The following is a 17,848-nucleotide window of genomic DNA, read 5'->3' as shown; positions in this document are numbered from 1 at the left end:
AAGCTGTAATTTGGCAGTCGTTGCAGATATCATGATGAAATTTGGTAGGGACGTTACTCCTATTACTATATGTGTGCTAAATGAAAATTGGCAAAATCGGAATACGAACACGCCCACTTAAAAAAAAAAAAAAATTTGTTAAGTCAAATTTTAACAAAAAATTAATATCTTTACGGTATATAAGTAAATTATGTCAACATTCAACCCCAGTAATAATATGGTGAACTAAAATACAAAAATAAAAGAAAATTTCTAAATGGGTTTGGCTCCGCCCCTTTTCATTTAATTTCCTTAGAATACTTTTAATGCCATAAGTCGAACAAAAATTTACCAATCCTTGTGAAATTTGGTAGGAGATTAGATTCTATGACGATAGCTGTTTTCTGTGAAAATGGGCAAAATCGGTTGCAGCCGCGCCCAGTTTTTATACACAGTCGACCGTCTGTCCTTCCGCTGTTCGTTAACACGATAACTTAAGCAAAAATCGATATATCTTTACTAAACTCAGTTCACGTACTTATCTGAACTCACTTTATCTTGGTATAAAAAATGACCGATATCCGACAATGAACACGCCGAAAAATGATTACGAAAAATGAAAAAAATGTCATAATTCTGTACCAAATACGAAAAAAGGGATGAAACATGGTAATTGGATTGGTTTATTAACGCAAAATATAACTTTAGAAAAAACTTTGTAAAATGGGTGTGACACCTACCATATTAATTAGAAGAAAATGAAAAAGTTCGGCAGGGCGAAATCAAAAGCCCTTGGAATCTTGGCAGGAACAGTATCGTGGTATTACATATATAAATAAATTAGCGGTACCCGACAGATATTGTTCTGGGTCGCCCTGGTCCACATTTTGGTCGATATCTCGAAAACGCCTTCACATATACAACTACCACCACTCCCTTTTAAAACCCTCATTAGTACCTTTAATTTGATACCCATATCGTACAAACACCTTATAGAGTCACCCCTGGTCCATCTTTATGGCGATGTCTGGAAAAGGCGTCCACCTTTAGAACTAATGCCCACTCCCTTTTAAAAAACTCATTAACACCTTTAGTTTGATACCCATATTGTACAAACGCATTCTGGAGTCACCCCTGGTCCACCTTTATGGCGATATCTCGAAAAGGCGTCCACCTATAGAACTAAGGCCCACTCCTATTTAAAATACTCATTAACATCTTTCATTTGATACCCATATCGTACAAACAAATTCTAGAGTCACCCCTGGTCCACCTTTATGGCGATATCTCGAAAAGGCGTCCACCTTTAGAACTAAGGCCCACTTCGTTTTAAAATACTCATTAACACCTTTCATTTGATACCCATATCATACAAACACATTCTAGAGTCACCCCTGGTCCATCTTTATGGCGATAAATCGAAAAGGCGTGCACCTTTAAAACTAAGGCCCACTCCCTTTTAAAATACTCATTAACACCTTTCATTTGATACCCATATCGTACAAACACATTCTAGAGTCACTGCTGGTCCACCCTTATGGCGATATCTCGAAATGGCGTCCACCTTAGAACTAACGCCCACTCCCTTTTAAAATACTCATTAACACCTTTCATTTGATACCCATATCATACAAACACATTCTAGAGTCATCCCTGGTCCACCTTTATGGCGATATATCGAAAAGGCGTCCACTTATAGAACTAGGGCCACTCTCTTTTAAAATACTCATTAACACCTTTCATTTGATACCGTATATCGTACAAACAAATTCTATAGTTACCCCTGGTCCAATTTAAAAATCCTCTTTAATACCTTGCATTTGATACCCATGCCATAGAAACACATTCCAGGGTTACCCTAGGTTCATTTTCCTACATGGTGATTTTCCCTTATTTTGTCTCCAAAGCTCTCAGCTGAGTATGTAATGTTCGGTTACACCCGAACTTAGCCTTTCTTACTTGCTTTTAGCTAGTTTCAATGACCAAGGGGTAAATGAAAAGGTTCATAGTGTCTGGATAATCTAGGAGGGACAGCAAAATTCAATCGGCTTAGAAGGTCTGCGGAGTCGATTCCCCCAATAATGAGCTTATGGATAAAGAATACCACAAGTAATATTCTACGATTTTCTAGACTGGGTAAGTTAATAAGAAGACGCCTACTTCTGTATGATGGTAGGTGAAGATTTTAGTCCCAATTAAGACCACGTAATGCAAATATCAGAAATTGCTTTTGTATAGATTCAATACGATTTATATGATATTGAGAGACGGGACACCAAACGCATGAGCTATACTCAAGTATTGGACGGACCAGCGATGTGTAGAGAGTCTTATTGAGGTGCGGGTCATCAAACTCTTTAGCCCACCTTTTAGTGTATAAGGATTCAAAACTGGTTTCACACGGTGAAAAGTCATATGCTTACTTTTAGAGCAATTTAAAACTAGTAAATTTGTTGAGCACCAATATTGGAACGAGTCTAAATCGGCCTGAAGAAGGTTTAAGGAACACGTATCCGCAGGACAATAAGTGAAGTAAAGTTTTACATCATCCGCATACATTATAGTATGGGAATGCAATATAATCTTTGGTAAGTCGTTTATAAACAGGGTAAAGAGCAAAGGGCCTAGGTGACTTCCTTGAGCTACACCGGAGGAAACCCCGAACGATTCCCGAGAGATTCCATTTGAACAGGACTTTTTGGATCTGTTACAAAGATAGCTAGTCAGCCAGATTAAAAGGCGAAACGGAAAGCCCATTAAATCCAGCTTATGATTTAGTAGCTCACGGTTGACGGTATCGAATGCTTTACTGAAACCAGTGCAGATAACGTCAGTTTGCTTGTTAGATAAAAATCCTTCCATACCTATAGACGTAAATACGAGCAAGTTGGTAGTGGTTGACCTTTGACGTATGAAACGATAGTCCGATATTACTCCTGTCCCCAGTAGCCAAGACCCTTGAAGCCATTCTGCTTCCCTACTTTAATGCAAATTTGCAACTAGCCAATCATCAACATGGCTTCCGAAAATTACATAGCACTACCACCGCGCTAAATACCATTAGTACTCAAATAAATTGCGGATTAAATCAAAATCACCACCATAGGACAGTACTCGTTGCTTTAGAACTGTCAAGAGCTTTTGATACGGTCAACCACGACACGTTAGTGCAAGACCTGGAAGGGTCTCCCCTTCCCCAAGTCTTAAAAGGTAAACCTCTCTGTCTGGTAGGCAAGCATCTGTGAAATTCAGGAACGTAACATCCAAACCAAGAAGAGTTAAACAAGGGCTGCCACAGGGTGGTGTCCTATCCCCACTTTTGTTGAACTTCTACATATCAAAGCTACATTCACCACCAGAAAGAGTCCCTATCGCTTCCTACGCTGATGACTGCTCAATAATTCCCACAGCCCCGGGCCCACAGATCTCCCTGATCTCTCCAGTTTTTTCGCCTCGCGAAACCTGACATTGTGACCAACTAAATCATCGGCGACCTTGCTTACAACATGGACGCTCCAAATTTCGACCAAATTGAACATCCACGTCGATGGCATCACGCTACCGACTGTCTTACGCCCCAAAATCTTGGGTGCGACGTTCGATTAGGATCTACATTATGGAGAGCCGTAATAAAATCCTTAAATCTTTTGCCGTCAGTACCGGAGTAAAGATAAAGAAACGCTCATTACCACTTACAAAGCAATTGGCTAGCCGATTGAATGCATCTCCGATATGGTCGCCAGGCCTAACGGCTACTCACTGGAAGAAAATACAGGCCTGCCAAAATACCGCCCTCAGAAACCGCTTATGTCCCCAGAACACCATCTACATAATGAGGCTAGAATACTCCCCACTACGGAGAGAAATGATATGTTAACCAAACAGTTTCTCTTGAATACACAGAAGCCCTGGCATCCCAACAGACATCTGATTGATGGGGCTACACCGCCCAGGGGCTTAAGGGGTCATCTCCGTAAGCATTATAAGGAAATACGGCACCTAAGAGCACAGCCGTATGAAGTTAAAAAGCTCACTGATATCCACAAACAGGCGTCGGACCTCTATGCCAGGAATTGCCAGGCGAGTCGAGTACTTGAAGAACAATACCCAAAACTAGCAGAGGAGAAACGCACTCTCCCTAGGGAAACGCGCGTCAATCTGGCTCAACTTCGATCTGGGTACTGTAACAGGTTAAACTCTACCTATCTAAAATCAACCCCGTGCTACAAAATGTATGTCCTGCTTGCAATGTGTCCCCACATCCCACCGACCATCTCTTCAACTGTATTGCGGAACTAACCCCTCTAACACCCCTCTCATTATGGTACACCCCTGTTGAAATAGCAAGTTTCCTTGGACTCCCGTTAGAGGATATTGATGACAATTTGTGACTGGTCTCACCTATTGGATGGGGCGAAGCTGCTACAACAACAACAACAACAACAACAAGTGTAGAAACTCTGATATTTGCTACACTTTTTTTCATTTCCTGAATGGCAAAAAAAGTCATTCATTTAAAACACACGGTGGTGAGTATACTCTAATGTGCGTAATTGGTTTATTCATTAATTTCTCTTTTTATTTTTCAGGTATAGTTATAAAAAAAAAAGGAAAGGCGCGATAGCCTCCGAAGAGATTTTAGGCCAAGCTTCTCTTCCAATTTGCGTCGTGGTCCTTTTTAATGTTTCCTACAAATTGGCGGGACGCGACCTACTCGTTTTATTACCACTCCGAACGGCATCTGCAGGGCAGATGAGTTTTCACTGAGAGCTTTTCATGGCAGAAATACACTCTGAGTGTTTGCCAAATTTTCTTCTAATTGAAAAACCTTGTTTCTAAAGATTTAATGTTATTTTGCCCGGGGCGTGAACACAGGATCTTCGGTGTTTTAGGCGGAATACGCTCCCATCACACCACGGTGGCCGCTTTGTTGGCAACAAAATATTTTTATGTTATCTGTTATGGTAGAGGAAATGAATCTCTGAATGTGCTGCCATCTGTGGCACGTATTAATAGTTTACAAAAATGTAATTTGTAGATGCGGAAATATACTTTAAATTGTTGATTAACAAGGTTGAACATGCCGAGGCGTTTGGTGTCGTCGTCGGTAGGTATATTATCAGCAGCGCAAATACAAGCAGGTTGTGTACATTATGGACAAACACCAATTCTTTCCCTTCAGCTGTTTTAACATTTTCAAAACAGATTGCATACATTGCGATTGTTGACGATATTATTGCATAAAATTGCGATTGTTGTTTTTATAAATTTTCCTTGCAAATTCTTCGGCACGTTTTACAGTTGTGTGTTGCACAGAAACGCAATAAAAAGGCTCTTGAGACGACAAACAGGCGATGTGGAGCTACTGAAGCGACGACTTAACAAGCACAATGATATATGGTGGCAATTACCAATGGTGGAACCACATCTCAAGCGAAGGATTGGCAAAACTCATCGTAGATTCCTTAAAGTCTAAGAAAATTTTTGTTCTTAACGGAAAAATTTGTTTAACTTAAAAAATGTTTAGCATTTTTTTTTTTCAATTTACAAAATATTTTAAAAATAAATTTTTATGCCATTTTGCCTGATTTATTTGACATTATAAAGAAAATTTGTTTCTAAAATTTTTTGGTTTTCTTAAAAAGAATTTTCTAAAGTTAATATTTTTCACATTTCTAGTTTTCTTAAAATTGAAAAAAAATTGTTTTCAAAGTATTGTTTAAAAGTAAATTTTATGTTATTATTTTTTCTACGCCACATTGGGCTTCAATCTTTTTCCCTATTTTTAAGGTTTAGTTTATATTTAAAAAAAAAAATTCCTAAGGAAAAACGAAGTTTTTGCTCATAGTTTAGCGTCCCAAGGCCGCTCAATTGATTCTAAAAATGTTTATTATACTTAAACATTTATAACTCCTTTCTGCAGTCAGGATGTTGTTTGCTGCGGATTTTTGCTATCGATGAAGATTTCCCTTTTTCCACCTCGCTTATGCTTTTAATCGGTCAGTCCTCCTTATTTCACCTCGCTTATGCTTTTATTTGGTCAGTCATCCTTACTACAACTCGCTTATGCTTTTATTTGGTCAGTCATCCATACTGCCGATAAGAATGTTGTTTATTCCACCTCGCTTATTATTTTATTCGGTCAGTCATCCTTGTTGCCGATCAGAATGTTGTTTAACTTTATTTCCCGTTAACTTCGATTTTAATTTGCTCAAATCCTCATAACTGATGATGGTGGCAATTTTCTGGAAATCCTCTTTGTAGCGCAAAATGTCGCCTTCCTTTGTATCTTGTTCGTTTCAGGATTACTTAATTTTTATCTTTAGTTTGGAAAGACCTTTAGTCCTGTCTTTAAAATTCTTGGCAGTTAGCGAACTGTTTGTTGAGATGGCAGGATCTATGTTCAGCAAGATCTAGCGAATTTTTCTTATGAGCAAATTTTCAGCTAATTGAAGATCAGGCTGGCAGGAATGCCATGTAATATGTTATATGTGATTGAATAAAAACACTGATGAGTAGCGTTGTAAAGCGATTCTACTTTATTTACGAAATTCATTTCTATATATACAAAAGTACTTAGCCTACACATACATACTTACATGAATGTTTACATACTCGAAGTGCATGACTTAATAATGAAAAATGGTTTGTCAGCAAATTTTTGTATTGAACTACATATTTTCAATATGATCCGAGCTTACGCTGAACTCATGGTGGTCATCTGGGTCAATTAAATATGAACGTTTGTTTGTATGTATATTTGTAACATTAAGCGTGTTCGAAGTGAGGTGAACTCCACGCAACACTACAAACGTATAAATAATGAATACGCAACTACTTTTCCCCTCTTCATAGTACTAATCCCTATTTTCTATTATTTTCAGATCAAAGAATGAGAAAGTCGAATACCTTTTTTGTCCAACCTTTGGAAGACCTATAGTTTAATCTATAATGTCCAAGGAAACATTTCAAAAAATTACAAGAATCATACGGTTTGATGACCCAACTTCCCGTCGAAACCACTCCGACAACTATTACAATTACGCCAATTCGCAACTTGTGGGACAAATGGGTGGAGTTGCTGCCACTGTGTTATAATTCCAGTGAATGTGTTACCATCGATGAACAGCTTTTAGGATTCCATGGCAGATGCAGCTTTCGTCAGTATATGCCGAGCAAGCCGGAAAGGTATGGCATCAAATTTTGGATGCTAGCATGTTCAAAATCTTGCTATGTATGGAACATGCAACCATACTTGGGCAAACTGCCAGGAAATCAGCCGGAGAGGAATCAAGGACAGCGCGTTGTACTGGACCTTGTAACTGGATTGAAAGGTCACAATGTTACAATTGACAATTTTTTAGTTCATTTGGGCTTGGCCAGAAACTTTTTGAAAAAAATTTAACAATGGTAGGAACAATGCGGAAGAACAAACGTAAAGCAAAAAACTTCCCGTTAATACATCTAACTTCGCTTTCACGCAGAATACTACGTTAGTTTCATATGTTGGATGAAAAGACAAATGCACTGTTGTACAGAGCACAATGCATCATACTATCAATACGGGAAATCTACCTAAAAAATTGCCGGAAGTAATCGAGTACTGCAACGAAACTAAAGGCGGCGTTGATACGTTGAAAAAATGCTAGCCATTTACAGCTGTAAAATAAAAACTAATCGTTGGCCAATGGCTGTGTTTTCCAATATAGTCGATATTTTGGCCTTAAATGCCTTAATAATATGGATGAGTATAAATGAGGATTGGGTGGATTTCCAAAAAAAGAGTCGATGTAAAATATTTTTACGCGACCTTGCGCTTGATTTGACAAAACCATACATGACCTCTCGAAAGCATGGTACACGAGAAATCACTCCAAGTGGATTGAATGACCTGGACATGAATAATGCTGACCCACAGTCCAGTAGCTCGCAACTACAGTACCCGGAGCCGCCCAAGAAACGAGCACGGTGTCACTATTGTGTGACTGAAAAAAGCTAGTTCAGAAAACAAAACCGAATTGATATGTGCCATTTGCAAAAAAAAATTTCTGTAAACGAAGTCACAACCGTATTGTATGCATCAAATGCATTAATAGTAATATAAATGTGTGAAAAAAAGTTATCAACTTTCAAATATGTATTGCATTTAATTCATTTTATCAACATGAAATATATTCGGGTCGAAAACGACCCTAAACGTAGAATTATGAAGTTTTTTTTCCGTAGATCTACGGTTAATATACATATATATTTTCAGTATGTTAACACCTTCGGCGTAGTTGGTAAATGAACAAAGCTACTAGTTAATATCGGTTATACGATATGAGTAAAAACAAGTAAGAACGGGACTTCATACCTTTCATGAATGGGGCTGAACAATAATCTTATCCCGTTCGTTATCTCCGAATAATCGGATGTATAAGATAAGAAATATATAGTGAACAGATCTGCATACCTTAACGATTTTTAAGATAAATATAAAATAAAAAACAGGTAGGTACTTTGTGCGAGGATGCAAAGTTTCTGGTTTTTTGTGGTCTGCGTGTAAAAACTATGACTGCGAATCACGTATTTCAACAATATATGACGTAAACGTAACTATTTGATGAAATTTGATGAATTTTGAAGCTTCTAGCCGTAAAAAGGGGGCAAAAATTGAGTTTATATGGGGTATATAATATATATACCACCGATCTCTATGATTTTTTCAGACAACAATATATGCTATACACGTAAGCATTTAGTGAAATTTGAACATATCTAAACAATTTTTAAGATAAATATAAAATAAAATATAAAATAAAAAATAGGTAGGTAATCCGTGTGAGGATGCAAAGCTTCACGTTTTTTGTGGTCTGCATGTAAAAACTATGACTACGAATCACGTATTTCAAAAATATATGACGTAAACGTAACTATTTGATGAAATTTGATGAATTTTGAAGCTTCTAGCCGTAAAAAAGGGGCAAAAATGAGAGTTTATATGAAGTATATAATATATATACCACCGATCTCTATGATTTTTTCAGACAACAATATATGCTATATACGTAAGCACATGGTGAAATTTGAAGTGTCTAGCTGTTAAAAAGCGGCAGAAATTGCGCAAAGTTCCTTAACTGAACAATCGGTTGTATGAGATATATACTATATATACCATCGATCTCAATGATTTTTTCAGACAACAATATATGGTATACACGTAAGCATTTGGTGAAAGTTGAACATATCTAAACGATTTTTAAGATAAATATAAAATAAACAAGTAAGAACGGGACTGTCTTCGGCTGTGCCGAAGACTTCATACCTTTCATGAATGGGGCTGAACAATAATCTTATCCCGTTCGTAATCTCCGAATAATCGGATGTATAAGATAAGAAATATATAGTGAACAGATCTGCATACCTTAACGATTTTTAAGATAAATATAAAATAAAAAACAGGTAGGTACTTTGTGCGAGGATGCAAAGTTTCTGGTTTTTTGTGGTCTGCGTGTAAAAACTATGACTGCGAATCACGTATTTCAACAATATATGACGTAAACGTAACTATTTGATGAAATTTGATGAATTTTGAAGCTTCTAGCCGTAAAAAGGGGGCACAAATTTAGTTTATATGGGGTATATAATATATATACCACCGATCTCTATGATTTTTTCAGACAACAATATATGCTATACACGTAAGCATTTAGTGAAATTTGAACATATCTAAACAATTTTTAAGATAAATATAAAATAAAATATAAAATAAAAAATAGGTAGGTAATCCGTGTGAGGATGCAAAGCTTCACGTTTTTTGTGGTCTGCATGTAAAAACTATGACTACGAATCACGTATTTCAAAAATATATGACGTAAACGTAACTATTTGATGAAATTTGATGAATTTTGAAGCTTCTAGCCGTAAAAAAGGGGCAAAAATGAGAGTTTATATGAAGTATATAATATATATACCACCGATCTCTATGATTTTTTCAGACAACAATATATGCTATATACGAAAGCACATGGTGAAATTTGAAGTGTCTAGCTGTTAAAAAGCGGCAGAAATTGCGCAAAGTTTCTTAACTGAACAATCGGTTGTATGAGATATATACTATATATACCATCGATCTCAATGATTTTTTCAGACAACAATATATGGTATACACGTAAGCATTTGGTGAAAGTTGAACATATCTAAACGATTTTTAAGATAAATATAAAATAAAAAATAGGTAGGTAATCTGTTTGAGGATGCAAAGCTTCACGTTTTTTGTGGTCTGCATGTAAAAACTATGACTACGAATCACGTATTTCAAAAATATATGACGTAAACGTAACTATTTGATGAAATTTGATGAATTTTGAAGCTTCTAGTCGTAAAAAAGGGGCAAAAATGAGAGTTTATATGAAGTATATAATATATATACCACCGATCTCTATGATTTTTTCAGACAACAATATATGCTATATACGTAAGCATTTTGTGAAATTTGAAGCTTCTAGCTGTTAAAACAGGGCAGAAATTGCGCAAAGTTTCTTATCTGAACAATCGGTTGTATGAGATATATACTATATATACAACCGATCTCTATGATTTTTTCAGACAACAATATATGCTATATACTTAAGCATTTGGGGAAATTTGAAGCTTCTAGCTGTTAAAATGGGGTAGAAATTGCGAAAAGTTTCTTATCTGAACAATCGGTTGTATGAGATATATACTATATATACAACCGATCTCTATGATTTTTTCAGACAACAATATATGCTATATACGTAAGCAATCGGTGAAATTTGAAGCTTATAGCTGTTAAAATGGGGTAGAAATTGCGAAAAGTTTCTTATCTGAACAATCGGTTGTATGAGATATATACTATATATACAACCGATCTCTATGATTTTTTCAGACAACAATATATGCTATATACTTAAGCAATTGGTGAAATTTGAAGCTTATAGCTGTTAAAATGGGGTAGAAATTGCGAAAAGTTTCTTATCTGAACAATCGGTTGTATGAGATATATACTATATATACAACCGATCTCTATGATTTTTTCAGACAACAATATATGCTATATACGTAAGTATTCGGTGAAATTTGAAGCTTCTAGCTGTTAAAATGGGGCTAAAATTTGCGAAAATATATATATATATATATACTATATATATATACTATATATACCACCATATATATACTATATATACCACCGATCTTTATGATTTTTTTAGACAACAATATATGCTATATACCTAAGCATTCGTTGAAATTTGAAGCCTCTAGCTTTTAAAATGGGGCAGTAATTACGAAAAGTTCCTTATCTGAACAATCGGTTGTGGGGGATATATACTATATATACGACCGATCTCATCAATTTTTTCAGGCAACAATATGTGCAATATACGAAAGTATATGGTGAAGTTTGAAGCTTCAATCTGTTAAATTGGGTAAGATATTACAAAAATCCTCTTTTTCTGAAAAATCGGTTGTATGGAGGATATATGCTATAGTGGTCCGATCCGGTCGGTTCCGACAAATGTCTAATCGGACACCCAAATACACCCGCTCACCAAATTTTATTAAGATATCTCAAAAATTGAGGGACTAGTTTGCATACAAACAGACAGACGGACAGACGGACATGGCTAAATCAACTCAGCTCTTCAACCTGATTATTTCGGTATACTTAATGGTGGGTCTATCTATTTTCCTTTAAGGACTTACAATTTTCGGTTTCGTGACGAAATTAATATACCATTTCATTTTCATGAAAGGTATAAAAATATAATTTTCATTAAGCCGAAGTGCGTGCTCTTTATTGATATTCTTTAGACTGCTTGTTTACATGAATCTTAATTATATTTATACTACTGAGATACGTCGGTTCTTATAGCAGGGAATTATACCCTTGTTAATTGTTTAATGTTTACCTACGACTGTAGATAGCTATTTGGGTTCACTATTGTTTGTTGTATAGATAAAGTTCTTAAAACTGTTTAAGTGTTTAGTGTAGTGTTATCTTATGGTTATTGTTACTTATGAGACAAACAGCTGATATGCTATTTCTTATAGGTATTTTAAAACAAAGAGTATTTTATTGCTTACAGAAATCTTTGTTTACAAACAATAATTATGTGTTTGTAATATGTATGTATGTATGTATAATTGCTTACAGATATTTTTGTTTACAAACAATAGTTATGAGTGTGTAGTATGTATGTATGTATGTATAATTGCTTACAGATATTTTTGTTTACAAACAATAATTATGTGTGTGTAGTATGTATTTATGTATGTATGGTTATATTAATGGCGTTAACTCTCCTCCCTCTTAAAACGGAGCGTCCCGCTATGGTGTGCTACGAGTTGCTGTTGACGACGGTTCATTTCGATTTCGTATATTTCGTCAATTTGTCTTTGTCTGTGAAGCGTTATTCTATTTTCATAGTATCGGCAGAGATGTACCATACCATAAGTGATAACTGTTAAAGTAAGGAAACCCATTATGATACAGAACGTAAAACGTAATGGGGTTTCTTCAATAGGTATCAAAAATGTTGAGAGTTTTTGGATATTGCTGAATTTGTAGATTGAGTTTGAGGAAAGAATGCGCAGTACTTCAAATTGTTCGCTATGTTGATTGTGTATGATTTCTCTGAGTTGTCGTTGATGATTGTAATATGTGATATTATCGATGGTTGTAGATTCATTGAAGTGTATTAATTTAGGGCCTGATATATGCATGTTATTCCAAGTGTGTTGGTAGTCTGTAAAAATGTATACAGTCTCTAGGATGCGGAGTGGAGCATTATGTTCATGGATTGTTTCACATTGGGCTGATTTGTCTTCTAATATTTTAATAGTACAATTATCAGAGGGTTCGGACTTACAAATAAAGTTACTCATATAATTTCTACATTTTGATATTCTTTGATATTTGTTACATTTTGCGATCTTAGGGTCTAAATTAATTTTACCATGCTTATGTGCTAAAGGATATACATTAAATAGGCTACATTTAGTTTCGAGGATAGGATATTTGTATATTGTTATAATTGCTTCTTGTAGGTAACAAATATGAATGTCGGCATATTCTAATATATTAATTATGGGAAGATCTAGTTTTTCGTGCTTTATTAAATCGTACACATCTTTCAACTTTAATGTGCCAGAATAAAAATTATTAGTTTTCGCAAAATTTATAGTGTTTGTTATTGATTGGAGTTCATTATAAACATCTGATATAACAATGTTTTCGGTTATTGTTTTGGGATCAAGGGTTCCGAGTATTCTTTCGAAATGTGAGTTAATTGTTCTCTGCTTGTTATTATTTTCTATTATCTTATTAAGTTAAGTTTTTATTTCTACAAGCCATCGTGGTCTGGTGTGCCAGTGATGAACTTTAACTCGGATCCAAGAAAGTTTAGTGATCTTTTGGGTCTATAAATATTTGGAATTAGTTGATTTTTCAGAGTTTCGACTTTGTTTACTAAAGTTTCAGGTTGGTCTTCTAGATTATATGATGATTTCATTATACTTTCCTATGGCGCTAGTATTTTTGAAAGGTTAGATATGTGATACAAGAAAGCTGTATCTTGATAAATGTAAACAGGGTCGGTTTCCACTAGAACATATTTCTTATTAGTCAGATCTATTATATTGTCGCAAAGTACGATAGAGAAAAGTAAGGTGAACACTATTCTGTACATGCCTTTACTCTAATATTGTCCTTATGGATTATGACTCTTTTACTTGTCGTTACTGTTTCGCCGCTGTCTTTTTTTAATATATGTCTCGCGTATTTTTTTTACAATTTTGTTGCGTCTATGCGTCTTTGAGTATATTACCTCTCCTTCTTTGTAGCTGAGTTGTTTGCGATTGCGATTGTGGTATCGCAAAACTCTCTCTTGGTTTTGTTGAAGACGCTCTTTGATGTCAGGATGTAAATATAGTCTCGTTATCAGTCATTACAAACTTTGCGTTAGGGTATATTTGTGATAGTATCTCGTCGATGTATTTGTATGTGTCCTTCTTTGATGGTATTTGTCTCAAATAGCAGAATTTTGAATATTTGTCGGTTGAACTAATTTACATATTATTGCTCATAAAAATAAGTCCAAGTGTATGTATTCGCCTACCTTGTTCGGTACTGGTGCTGAACCTATTGGTTGTTTATTTGGTTGGCGTTCATATTTGTTTGTGATGCAAATTTCGCAGTCCTGTACTTCCTTTTTACAAGCGTCACGTATTTTCGGCCAGTAATATTTGAGCGAAATTTCCTGTGCGTTATTTTTGTAGTTTCTGTGAGCACGCCTGTGTGTGTCTTGTATGATTTGTTTTTGTTGTTCGGTTTCGGTGATGTCGTCAACCAATTTTTGTGCTAGTACAATCGACACGGTTGGAAATGTGTCGATAATGTCATTTTCGACATAAAATAATATTTTCTCGTCTATTTGCAGGGCATTAGTTACCTTTGGTCTAATTATATTTTTTAGTCTATCTAGCAATTCAGTTTTGGTGTTAAAAAAAATTGTATGTCGGCTGTTTGAAAATATGTTTTGTGAGGATATTTTGATGGGGTTCTGATCTGACTGTCTTACAATAATTTGATTTCTAAATGCGCTTAGTGGTTGCTTTACTCGTTTGAGTTTTTGTGTTGGGGAACTTTGTGCTGAATGCTGGGAGTCATCAGAGTTTACAGTGTTGTTTATTTGCTGGCGAGAAAGTTCATCAGCGACAACGTTCTGATGTCCGGGTTTGTAAACGAGTTTTGCCCCGTATTCTTCAATGTAATTTTTCCATTTTTTAATTTTGTATTGGGGTTTTTTTCTGATATAGAGAAGATTAAAGATTGATGGTCAGTGTAAATTGTAAAATCTGCTATACCGTACAAGTAATTACGTAATTTCTGTAGTGACCATACAATTGCGAGTAGCTCTTTCTTATTCGTGGAGTAATTCTGTTCTGTTTCGCTGAGTGTTCGTGAAATAAATGATATGGGTTTTCGGTTTTGAGATAATACGGCTCCTATAGCGTAATTACTAGCATCTGTGGTTAATTCGAAAGGTTTGTTAAAATTTGGTTGGAAGAGTTCAACTTGTGCTTGCAGTTCCTCTTTTATTTTATTCAGTGCTTCTAGTGCAAGTTCGTCTAAGGTGATTTTTATTTTTGCGCTTTGATTCTTTGATATGCCACCGTTCTCTCCTCTGAGGAACGTAGTGAGTGGTTTGACGATGGCTGCAAAATTCTGTATAAATTTTCTATAATAACTAGCGAGACCTAGGAAGGATCTGAGTTCCTTCAGTGTTGCGGGAATGAGGAAATCTTTAATAGTTTGTATTTTTGTAGGGTCAACTGTGATCCTGTTGTATTTAATTATATGCCTTAAGTATTCAACAGCATCTTGGAAAAAGTGAGATTTCTCGTTGGAAGTCTTCATATTCGCTTGGTGAAGGGCGTTTATATTATGCGGATATGTTCAATATGTTCTTCGGGAGAGGAAGAATAAATGGAAACATCGTCTATATAAACGTGCGCATACTTCCCGATGTATGGTCTAAGGATATCATCCACGCATCTTTGAAAAATGAATGGGGCATTTTCAGGCCAAACAGCATACATATTTAGCCCCATTTACACTAAAGTCCGTTTTTTCCCTGTCAGATTCATTAATAAGGATCTGATGGAAGCCAGACTCTAAATCTAAAGTAGTAAATACTTTTGCATTACCTAAATTCTGTATGGTCATAGCTACATCGGGTATGGGGTATCTATCTCTGATAGTTTTAGCGTTTAGCTTCTGAATGTCTACGACCATTCTGCGCTTAGGTTTCCCTTGTTCATCGGTACCTTTTTTAGCGACTGTCCAAATGGGAGAGTTATACGGACTTTTGCTGGGTTCAATTATTTCATTTTCTAAAAGTTTGTTAATTTCTTTGTGAATAAAGTCATTATCCGATATGGGGTACGGATATTGCTTGGTCCAAATAGGGTCTTCTGATTTCGTTCTAATGGAAGCTTGAACCGTGGTAGTATATGGTAGCACTTCGTTTGTACTTTCGTTTTTTTTGCATAATTTCTTCGATTTCTGATCTTTATTTTTCACTATTAACCGTATAATTAATTTTTTGCACAGATTCACTTTCTTTCTTGGCCCTATATTTATAACTGAGCTTGTACTCGAAAAGATTGATCTCTGCTTTGATTTGAAGTCCCTGTTCACCCAGATGCATATTAAATTCTTCTAATGCATCTGTTTCAAAATGCGAGATTATGCTCTAATAATGTTATTATTTTTTTTCATTTAGTTATTGAGTAACCATGAAGGGGTTTTACTGTTACTGACTTGATTAATATAGGCTTACCAATTTTGTATTTTTCACTTATATAATTATTTGATGCTCCGGTGTCGATCAGGATGTTAATAAGTTTGCCTGTATCCCTGCAGTGGCGTTGCAGACGCGGCAAATCGTACATACGCCTAAAAAAAACAATGCCTTTTTCATATTCGTCATCTTCCGGTGCAAGTTATTGTAATTCTTCGTCGCGTGTTTGGTTAACACGTTGTACCTTCTGTTGTGAGATGACGGATTTCGTTCTCTTTTTTGAGGATCTCCACGAAATGGATTATTTGGAGGTAGTCCTTGCATTTGACGGTCATAGCTGTTTTTTTGTGGTGGTCTCTTGTAGTGATTTGATGGATCTACGTCCATTGGTTGGTGATGTTGCCTTAGCGCAGTTTGATTATATTGCACCTGCACGTTAGGTCTGTATCTTTGTGGCTCCTCGTGATACCTTCTGCTTGCGTTTTGATACTGCCATGTATTACATTGTCGGTGCTTATTATATTGCAGAACGTCGAATTGTGAGTTCACATTATCGTGGTATATCGTATTTGCGATACCATAAGCAGTTTCTAAATTCTTTGGATTGTGGCTATAGAGGGTGCCGCTGGTATATATGCTGTTCAGGCCAAGAATGAATGTTCTTACAGCTTCCTGGTTTACATACTCCTTCATGGCTGGGGGATTCCCTGAGCTATCCATTTCGATTTTAGTGAGCGCAAGGTTAAGCGATTTATTAACTTCGCTATGGAACTCCGCCAGGGTTCTTTTCCAGGGGTTCTCCATGTGTGTCCAGGCACATTTTCTCCACGATCTATAATTGTTCGTGTCGCCTGTGAATGTTGGCAGCATTTTAAAAAATTTCTAAGTTAATTTGCGATGCATCAGTAATGTTGGGTGTACAGTCTTGGTATTTATCTGTGACTATGACTGTTCCATTGGTTTCAAGAGAATTCATCCTCTCTTGGGTTTCATTCAGGGTTGTGGTCAAGGCAGTATATGTGCCCTCAGGTTTGCTATCTCCTGTGCGGTCATTTCTGCGTCCTATGATAAACGTGTTGAATCAAAGATGTATTGTCGCTTTTTTCGCGATTCCAGTTTAATGTTGTATCCCTAGTCGTAAGGAGTCTACTTTTTATAACTTCACTTTCCGTTACTTGAACTTGACTGTTTCACTTTGTTCGAAGTTTTTCGATTTTTTTTCTTTTTATTAATTATTTATGCACTTTTTTCAAATGGTAGTGCTGGAAACCTGATTTCCCGTGGAATAAGTTTTTTTATAATTTTCACGTTTAATTGTAAAAATGGCTTAAAAACGGTTGAGCCCCCAGTTAATATCGAGTATACGATATGAGTAAAAAAATATAATTTTCACTACGCCGAAGTGCGTGCTCTTTATTGATATTCTTTAGACTGCTTGTTTACATGAATCTTAGTTATATTTATACTACTGAGATACGTCGGTTCTTATCGCAGGGAATTATCCCCTTGTTAATTGTTTAATGTTTACCTACGACTGTAGATAGCTATTTGGATTCACT

General features: G+C 35.9%; 1 protein-coding gene and 1 pseudogene across 8 annotated transcripts in view; both read right to left on the bottom strand.

Moving 5' to 3' along the window:
- Nepl16 (Neprilysin-like 16) overlaps positions 1-17,848 on the bottom strand; it is a 2,088,045-nt gene that overhangs the window by 558,028 nt on the left and 1,512,169 nt on the right. The gene's annotated exons all lie outside the window — the stretch shown is intronic.
- LOC137238758 (uncharacterized) lies at positions 16,059-17,002 on the bottom strand (annotated as a pseudogene).

This window comes from Eurosta solidaginis, chromosome 1, assembly GCF_040869045.1.
Source record: "Eurosta solidaginis isolate ZX-2024a chromosome 1, ASM4086904v1, whole genome shotgun sequence".
Classification (NCBI taxonomy): Eukaryota; Metazoa; Arthropoda; class Insecta; order Diptera; family Tephritidae; genus Eurosta; species Eurosta solidaginis.
The sequence above is the reverse complement of the archived record's forward strand: the minus strand, read 5'-3'. Positions and strand labels throughout refer to the sequence as shown.